The sequence below is a fragment of the Chanodichthys erythropterus genome, chromosome 10 (assembly GCF_024489055.1).
Source record: "Chanodichthys erythropterus isolate Z2021 chromosome 10, ASM2448905v1, whole genome shotgun sequence".
NCBI classification, from domain to species: domain Eukaryota; kingdom Metazoa; phylum Chordata; class Actinopteri; order Cypriniformes; family Xenocyprididae; genus Chanodichthys; species Chanodichthys erythropterus.
Genome location: NC_090230.1, coordinates 15,016,344 through 15,025,084, shown reverse-complemented (window position 1 = coordinate 15,025,084; position 8,741 = coordinate 15,016,344).

The following is an 8,741-nucleotide window of genomic DNA, read 5'->3' as shown; positions in this document are numbered from 1 at the left end:
AAAGTATATGTCTTAACAAATGTCAGTAGACGGGGAAGATTTTAAAATGAACAGTTCATTCATATAAGTGTAAGATCGCTGTGGAATTACAAACCGGAAGTTAAAAGACAACGACCGCAGGGCTGAAAAGGGGCGGGGCTACATAAGCTCTATTGAGCGCCCCAGGGATGACGCGTTTTTGTAGGCTAACCCGGAAGTTAGCGGCGCATGGGTTCCCTCGACTGAAAGCCTATTTCCCCATAGACTTTTGGAAAATCGCAGAAAATAAGCTCTATGTTTAACAAAGGGTTATGACACTTACACGTTTTGTCTATCAAGATAATCTTTACAAGTTAACACAACATTTATAGATTTTGAAGCCTAAATAAAGTCATCAGATATAAAAGGCTAACAGTAGGATATAAACGGACTACAGCACACCATGGTCGCGGATCAACGTCGTCACGACCAAGCTTCCTCAAACTTTATTTAGAAAACAACTTCTTAATTTAAAAACATGCTCACTGATTATGATCTGTGCTGTTATGAATACTTATCCACTTTTTCATGAGAAATGCTGTCCAAATGTCCTGTTTGTCTTGATGACGTCTAAAGTCCCCGCCAAAGGAAGTAGTCCCTTTTAGCAATTTGTTAGCAACCGCCAATTTTAAGACACAGTTTAAAAAATCACAAGCGGGTTATAGCTGGTGTGTTTTATGTCATAGATCAAAACGTGAAAGTATTTAGAGGCTTTGTTAACCACAGACCTTATTTCAGGCGATTTAGCAAAAACCCATTCAAAAAACCCGTAGACTTTACGGCGTTGGAACCGGAAGTCCTAAAATGCTAACTCGCTTCCGGGTTTTGCCTACAAAAACGCGTCATCCCTGGGGCACTCTATAGCTGTGATCTCATGTGAGTAACAGGTTGTCCCGCCTTCACGCCGAAAAACACGTCATTAGACGTCAAGAGATGTCATTTCAAGTGGGACAGAAAGATATTTGCTTAAAGATTATGAGGGCACATAAAGTTTATGATGTGCACGGACAAATAATTTGTAATAAATACTGCAATTGCATACAAAACAGGAATTGTCCATTTTGGTTTCATGGTGACTTTAAAAACTCTTCATTGTAATTTTATGGTAAACAACAATTTGCAGAGTTATTTTAGAATTTCTCCTTTTATGTGCCACGTAAGAAGACGTTCATGCGGTTACAGAACGACATGAAGGTGAGTAAATATTTACAGAAATTTCATTTTCGCCTGAACTAATATCTATTTAACGTAATTGTATCAGCCACAGACACATAAATGCGTAGCCATTCTTTTACGTACAGCTGACTTATATTAGAAATTTCGAAGGAGCGTTTAACAAATGTAGACGGGCACTTTTACAATGCTTTGTGAAAGGGTTAATGAACTTATACAGCATCTCGCTCTGTGTCACGTTAAGTTAGCGCTTGAGCGACCGCAGGTCTGTGTGGCGGGAAGCTGGAGGTCTTGGGGTTTGTAAACAGGAAGTCTACGCTACACTCACTGTACCTGATGCGTGGGTGATAGAGCAGGGGCTGCCCGAGCAAAATGTGCAACGTTGGGATCCAAAAATGGCAGGTGTGTCAGAGGTAGGGGAACACATGATATAATCTTACGAGACTCTTGAGAGGTTGAGTGTGAAATGGTTGGAAAAACGTACAAAAACGAAGGCAACCGCATTGCCCCATTTTTGAGTTCTCAAAAGGATTTTGATGTTTGAAGGAATCTCATGAAAACCTGTCAAGAATATACCAGGGTCATATTTAACATTAATAAATAAAGAGTATAAAATAACAATAAATAAAATAAATTATTTTGCATACAAATTTACATGTTTTAGGACTATTAAGATTTTTTTTATTAAAGGTGCTAAAGAGGATGTTTTGTTTTATACATTTTTGCAATATTACTTGAAACTGTCTTTACTAACTGATAAAAGACTATTTATTAGGTGCACTGAAAGGAATAATATTAATATACATCATCTGTGCACGAGGTAGGGCCTTAAAAACATCAGCCAATCGTTTACGTGATCATCGCGTAAACGATTGGCCCTCTGGCTTGTCAATCACTGCCGTGACGTTCCTTGTGAGAGACGAGCACGGCTGCGCGCTCCAGTAACTTTCCACACTCCACAGGCGCCGCATGCAGTGTTTTTGTCAGGAGACAGGAGTAACAACTGCAGATTATGAGTTACCTGCGGTGAGTCCGACAATTTGGGTAGAAAATGTGCTTAACTCTCTGGTGCTCTTCGGTCATTTAGATTTTTTACTCCATCAGAGTGGTACGAAACTTAATAAAAGTTTTGGCACTTGCTATGTGAACACACAAAAAAAATGAACATCATTAAAATAGTCCATGTGACTACAGTGGTTCAACCTTAATGTTATGAAGCAACAAGAATACTTTTTGTGCACCAAAAAACAAAATGGCTTCAAAGCTTTACGAATCTTTGTTTTGAATCAGTGGTTCGGAGCCTGTATCAAACTGCCAAAGTCATGTCATTTGAGTAAACAAAGCTTCGTTGCATCATAAGTGTTTCAAAATTGCAATGGTTCACCACTGGGGGGTGTGACTTTGGCAGTTTGATACACGCTCCGAACCAATGATTCGAAACAAAAGATTCGTAAAGCTTCGAAGCTTCATGAAGCAGTGTTTTGAAATCATCCGACACTAGATATTGTTGAATAAAGTCATTATTTTGTTTTTTTGGTGCACAGAAAGTATTCTTGTCGCTGCATAACATTAAGGTTGAACCACTGTAGTCACATGAACTGTTTTAAATATGTCTTTAGTAGCTTTCTGAGCATTAGAACTGTTAATTGTCTTGCTGTCAATGGAGGCCTCACTGAGCCATTGGATTTGATCAAAAATATTTTGTGTTCTGAAGATGAACGAAGGTCTTATGGGTGTGGAACGACACAAGGGTGAGTATTAAATGACAGAATTTTCATATTTGGGTGAACTAACCCTTTAAGGTGGAACCACTGTAGTCACATGGACTGTTTTTGTCTTCTGGGCCTTGAAAGTGGTAGTGGTGTTGCAGTCTATCGTAGGTCAGAGAGCTCTTGGATTTCATCAAAAATATTTTGTGTTCCGAAGATGAACGAAGGTCTTACGGGTGTGGAATGATATGGGGGCGATTAAGTCATGACAGAATTGTCATTTTTGGTTTAATTAACCCTTCAATGTCATAAAAAATGATGTCACAAAAAGAAATGTAATTGGCAAGTTTTTGTGTAATGGAACAGTTTCAGGCATGCTCAGTGCCTGGTCTTGTCTTATCTACCCAAGGCAATTGTTAAGCACTTGTATCACTGCTAATCAACATGGTGAGTTGATGGTCCTTTTCCCCAGGGTGCTATAAAGGTGGGTGCCTTCATTTTAGTGTCCGTTGACTGGCCTCCAAGCGGGCGAAGTCAGCTGGGGTCAGTTTACCATGTGCAGGGCAAGCAAAACGGATAGATACTTTGTGCTTTCCCTCTCTCCTCCCCTTCTACTCAGATAGACTTAGAACATGGGCAAAGGGCCAAAGTCATCAATCTGTGAAGTAGAGTTTCAGAAAAATGTTTCCATTAGGCTTGTAAATATACAGAATCATTTTTGGAATCAGCGTAAACGCTGCCGTATATTTCAAAGATTTAAAAATAAATTAAGATTCCTGTTTGAGAAGCTCATGATTGTCATAGAGATGTCACCGTTTCAATTGATAGGAAAGCATTGGGGGTGGGTGAGGCTTTGGGGTTGCGGAGCTTGGCCTAGTTTCATGTCTGATCACTACCGTATGCACCAAAGATCTCGCCCTCCGCTGCAGGTAGTCAACGAGTGCAGCACAGCGCACCCCAAACATCTGTGTGATACAGCAGCCATGGAGGAGTTTCTTTGAAGAGCTCAGATGGCTTTTAGTGATGTGAAAAGAGAGAAGTAAATCAGAGATTAGAGAGTTCGGTGCAGAGGATGAATGCATGAAAAGGTTAGGGGTTCATACTGTGCAGTGCTGTAGAGCAAACAGAGATAAAAGGTGGGTTCTGTGCACAGATGACCTGGAAATGGAAAACTCTGGATGCACGAGAAGCTTTTGGTTCAAACCAACTGACTGCAGGTGCTCCGTTCCGTAGAATAGTTTTCTTTTGCACTTATTTCATTTTTATATCATTTTCAGTATTTTTATGTTATTGGGTGAAAACATAACGAGAAATACATTCCGCCATTCTAATCAGCATAATTAACCCTGGATGTTTTACTTCTGAGCTTTTGTCATTATTCTCATAATGATTCTCATTAGATCCTCATTACCGTCATATATTAGATTCTGTTCGGATTTTAAAAATAAATGAATAAATTAACAGTAGAACAGAAAACTAACAGCGCCAAAATAAATAGCGTAATGTATGAATACTTTACTATTCAAATAATAATAGAATTTTGTTTCTTGAGTTTTTTTGTTGCATTACGGTAATGAGAATTCGGTAGGAATTTGCAAATAATGTCACAAGCGAGAAAATATTATAATTAATATGAATTTGTACTTTTTTTTTCTTTTTTTTTACTATTGTTTACGTTTCATTTTTACATAATTTCTTGTCTTGTTCTTTTGATGTTTTTTTTTTAGAGTGAAACTGGTGACCCAGCCAGGTTTTGTGAGATTCGCCCAATGTTTATGCTAATTTTAGTTTTGCATATCAAAAATGCATCTCGACAAACATGCGAGAGGTGCTTAAATTTGATGTTGTGGAAAAACTGCACATAATATCTAAGCCACAAATAAACTTTCCCAAACAAGTGTTTTCTGAACCATTGGAAAAGCGATTCATGAATGCATATGGAAAACACAAGAAAATAATACTTACGCTCTGTTAAACCAAATAAATACACGCTGTCATGAATAATTTCCATATACCAATTTAATGTTAATTGCATGGTAATTTCATTGTATGCTACAAATTGAGTACTATAATATTATGCCAAGGAATTGTTACAATAGCAAAACACTAGTCTTTATTCAGACTTTTTACATAGATAAATATTTTATACGCTCACACAAATGTATGAATGATTAGCAGAAACGTGTGAAACATATGCTAATTTTACGTCTACATCTGGCGTTAATTACAGACAGAGGGCGGAGGATGGCTGGAAGGAGGATTCAACAGAGTCTCTTAGATAATGAATCCTACCATGCATGGAAACAAGATATTATACTAAACCATCATGGATTTTTTGTGTAAATCTGTCACATTTCACGGCCACTCTCTGATTGTCCTCACCAATTTCCTGTTTGCTATATATTACGACTGCCTTGTGATGACGAATCAATTGTCCATCAAAAGTGAAATCTCAATCAAAAAATGTACATATCTTTTTGTCTTAAAATCCCTGGACGTCTTTCAAAGCCACAATGCTTCTTTCCTTCGACTTTTTTTCCCTTTTGTCTGTTTTAACCCTCCTTTCTACATGACCCACTGCATGCTCTCCATGTCAGGCCCAGCTGTTACTACAGACTACTTGGAGATCTTACAAGCTCGCTAATTTTTTTCTTGAAATCCCACTGTTCGCTGTGAAGCACAATCTGACCCAAAGCAATCGGCTCATTCGTCTTTGCTTAAATAACTTATAAACTATTTATGTATATAAATGCATGCATGATCAAGCATAACAATAGTTATTGAATGTGGTGCTCTATCTGTGATAGTAAAGGTATGTATAACCCAGCTGTATTCCTGTGCCTTACAGCTCCATTGTCCACCATATAGGACCCTTGGGGCTAATTATTACAATTTACTGTGCCTTTTGTTATTCAAGGGAGATCCATGATATTATTTACTAATTTTGCTCCCTCCCTGCTGTGGAGATCTGAAATAGTTAATTTTTCTGCCCTAATTGTGCTGTTTTTTGCTGCTTCACTCAATAATATAGCTTCTTCCAAAAAAGAAAGAATAAAACTTTGAATTTATTTATAATCATTGTTATTATTATTATTAATAATAATATTTCTCAAACCACACCCTTCTCAGTTTTTCCATTTCTGTAACATTTAGCTCAATAAATGGCTTTACGTATACTATTGACTATTGGATTTTAAACCCCTTCATGACATTTTCCGTGATCTTCATCAATTTTTAGACTTTAGTCTTTGCTTTGGTTGACCTAATTTCTAAGATTTTGTTTTCTTTTTGGTTGTTCGTTTATGTAGCTAATATATTGGAGTGGTGTGAAATCTACAATGAGCTGAGACTTTAAGTGGATCTTTGACTTGTACCCCTGTATCTGTTCTTTCCTGCCATCATCCCTCTCTCTTCTTCTGGCCATGCTGCATGGCCTCCCGTCCCATCCCCCCACTATACACTGTTATGATCCCTGTATTCTGTGATCCCATGCTCCTCTCCCCCCCTCACTAGACCAGCTCTATGAATCAGCCACAGGGAGAGACGGAAACGATTTTGTGGTTATGGTAAGATGTATGCCTAGAAGTACATGCTCAGTAGGGCAAACTATTTGGTGTGATGGTCAACATAGATGTTGATTTTGTTTCTTTGGTTCCACATGCCAGCTTAGTTCTGTAAAATATGCAATTTAAAATAACGTGCTTTTTGTGGAATTACACTTTGCATGAGGTGGTTGTAGAGTAATGGTTAAGAATATAAGCAACTTTGCCAAGTTGTAGTGTAAATTTTATTATTTATATATATTAACATTTATTTATTGACCCTGAATAATTGTAGGTATTTCAAGAATGTTTAATGTCTTTAATGATTATTTTGGTGAACAGAAATGTAATTTATTACTGTTGACAGTTACGGGAGGCAAAAAAACTTTAAAATATCAGCTGTTTATTGAAATGCAAAGCTTGTCAACACTTCTGTTTGAAGGCTTCTTGTTGGATCAGTAAAGGTAGATGTCATATAATGCTTGACTTAAGGGCACAGTATGTACATTTTAGAGGTTGCTTGTTCAAAACAATAACAAAGGCGCAGCTTGATGACACCAACTGTGAATGAGTGTGGAATCATTGTCGTCTTCACCTCCATAGCCGATGGGAAGCAATCCGACGGGACTCGGGCAGAAATCGTGTTCATGGATGAGCTAATGTATTAAAGTTACTGTGGTGTGAAGCAGGGCGGGGACGAAAGCCTGGGGCATTGTACGTTGCTGTTTTTATTATGCTTATATGCCGCAGTCGGCCGCTCCTTTTGTTTTGTTCTGAATGTTTATTTTACGATTAAAGTTACATTTAACGTCCACCTCCTCTTCTGAACTTAAACTTTATAACAATTATGTTTGATCACTTAAATTCCCATTATTTTTTTTCATTCTAATGAAATGGCCTCAAGTGCTGAATAATACAGGTCATTTTATTTGACAAATTAAAATTGTGGGGTAACACAGCACTGTTTTACTTGGTCAAAACAATCACACTAAAATACGATTGAGTGTGTTGAAAGTAATGTTATAACGTTACTCTACGTTTGCCCGGTGGCTGTTATGAGACACTTGCTGACATTGCGGTAATCTAGATCGATATTAGAATAGGGATGATTTAAACACTATTTGAAACATTTAGGATAATGTAAGTACACAAGTCAACAACTTAACAGTTCTAGTGGTTTTGGATATTTTAATCCACAGAATTGACATATTATGCCTTTAAGAACAAATGGGTCTGGTTTCACAGACAGGGCTTAGATTAATTCAGGAGTAACCCTTAGTTAAATTAGGAAGCTTTTATAAACTTGCCTTAAAAAGAAACATTAAGATATCACTCTAAAAAAAAAGGTGCTATATAGCACTAAATGTGGTTTTTGGCTTGTAATCATAAGGGAACCACTTTTGGTGCAATGTAGCGCCATATCTTTAAAGGTGCTCTACAGCGCCTTTGCCAAATGGTGCTATGTAGAACTCATAAGAGGTGCCATATTGCGTTTTATTTCTTCAACAAAAATGGTGCTAAACAGTACCAACAGTGGTTGTTTGGTTCGTAAAGAACCTATATAGGGGCTTAACAGGTTCTGCAGTGGTGCTATATAGCACCTTAACCACCCCAAAGAACCACTGAAGAACCATACAGGGGCTTAACAGGTTCTGTATACCGTAGCGGTGCTATATAGCACCTCAGTCATCCCAAAGAACCGCTGAAGAACCACTGAAGCACCAAGATTTGGTGCTAAATAGCACTTAAAGTGGTTCCCCTATGATTATGAGCCAAAGAACCACTTTTAGTACTATCAAAGACTATAGAATAACACAAGATGCGTTCCTATAGAAACAGTCAGACGCGCGCCTCCGAAATGAGACACAAGAGACGTGCATTTAGGACTGTGCATGCGCATTAAGCTTGATCCAGCCTGAAAAATATAGGTTTTTTGTCATGATTCGAGCAATTAGAAACAAAATTTATGAGACAGTTGTTGTCAGATTTCATTGGTGATTTCAAATATTAAATTTAATCGAAAGCTTGGCAAACAGCTTTGGATAATTGAATGTCCAAGAGGCATTTCAAAGATGGCCGCCGAGTGAAATCAATTGTCTTAAAGGGACTTTAGTACTATATACAACCATTTTTTTAGAGTGATATGTCAATGTAAGTTGATTTCAGTTTTTTAAGCCTTGTCTGTGAAACCGGGCAATGGTGTAACCAAATTATGTACAAATTTAGTTACAAACTACCTAGTAGTCACTAAGCCCCCAGTGAGAATTTTGTATTTGTTTTTCATACAAACTGAAATTAT